Source organism: Nothobranchius furzeri, chromosome 12, assembly GCF_043380555.1.
Source record: "Nothobranchius furzeri strain GRZ-AD chromosome 12, NfurGRZ-RIMD1, whole genome shotgun sequence".
In the NCBI taxonomy this organism is placed as follows: Eukaryota; Metazoa; Chordata; class Actinopteri; order Cyprinodontiformes; family Nothobranchiidae; genus Nothobranchius; species Nothobranchius furzeri.
The window spans coordinates 72,232,977-72,234,091 of NC_091752.1; the positions used below are offsets into that span (position 1 = coordinate 72,232,977).

Here is a 1,115-nt window from a genome sequence, read left to right on the forward strand (position 1 = left end):
TCTCCCCCCGAGCCTGAGATCAGTGGACTCAGGGGTCTCCTTTAAACAGCAGCTGTTAAGGCTGACTTTGCTGTGACCTACTCTTCATCCTCTTCTTCCTCACTAGCTTCTCTTCATGCTGCTGTTTCTGTCTGATTACCTTTCTCTTCACACTTTTAAATCAGAATTTAATCCTGATGTTTGTAATCAGTCAGGACTCAGGAGCTCCAGAGCTGGTTGCTAGAGACCGGTTTGTTGGAAAACAAGCGTCGGCTTCCTGCAACCTTCTATCAGAGGATTCAGAGCTGGTTCTGAGGAAAGCAGATCGCTTATTGAGCTTCTCTTCTTTTTCCTACGAGAATGAGCAGCAGGTCTTCCATAACTCATACAGGCACCAATGTGGTTTTTCTGTAGCTTCAGCCCCAACGATGAGGATGAAGATAGGTGATGATGGCACACACCACACATGCCCTCTGCCGCGGGGCTCAGAGCAGCGTGTCGAACGGGAAGAGCTACGGTAGGACGTCTGACGTCACTCTGGGAACAATGAGGTGGTGTTCCTCTTTTGTCCCGACTGCTTTGCTCTTCTTTCTCTCACCAGGCAGACTGATGACAAGCGGAGGAATGCAGCAGATCCAGGAGGACTGAGGAGGTGGAGCTCCTGGACAGCGTGATCCATCCCCCCTCTTTCTTTTGTGAGTCTCAGTTATAGCAGCTCTGCCATTTAGCCCAGAAAGGAAACACTCTGGAGAGAGAGTGAATGGGTGAAAGAGTGAAATATGTGCCGTGGCTGCCGAGGTCGGTGCACTGGACATGTTCTGTTTCCCTGCAGAGGCAGAGGGCTCCGTTCAGCTGCTGGTGGCTTTGTTCACCGGTCTGCACGATGGGCTTTCACCAACACCTCCCTGTTCCTGCCGCTGTGACGTGTCTCTGTACTCTCTGGATAAAATAGCCGCAGAATTAAAATGTGGTCCAGCAATCCTGCTGGAAAACACGGAAAACCTTCTTTAGGAACTTCAGGTCCCAAAATGTGTTTTATTTCAGCAACTCCACTCCAGAAGTGCCAGCTGTATTTATGACACACAGACTGACATACTTCAGGTGTTTATGTCTGTAGTGTTGATGATAATAACCAA

The 1,115-nt window shown here is 49.3% G+C and overlaps 1 long non-coding RNA gene across 1 annotated transcript in view; it reads left to right on the top strand.

Moving 5' to 3' along the window:
* The first annotated feature begins 359 nt into the window (after window positions 1-359).
* LOC139062234 (uncharacterized) overlaps window positions 360-1,115 on the top strand; it is a 3,448-nt gene continuing 2,692 nt past the window's right edge. The window contains exons 1-2 of the long non-coding RNA XR_011515834.1: window positions 360-496; window positions 581-674. This is a non-coding gene — a long non-coding RNA (uncharacterized lncRNA). The remainder of the gene's footprint in view (window positions 497-580; window positions 675-1,115) is intronic.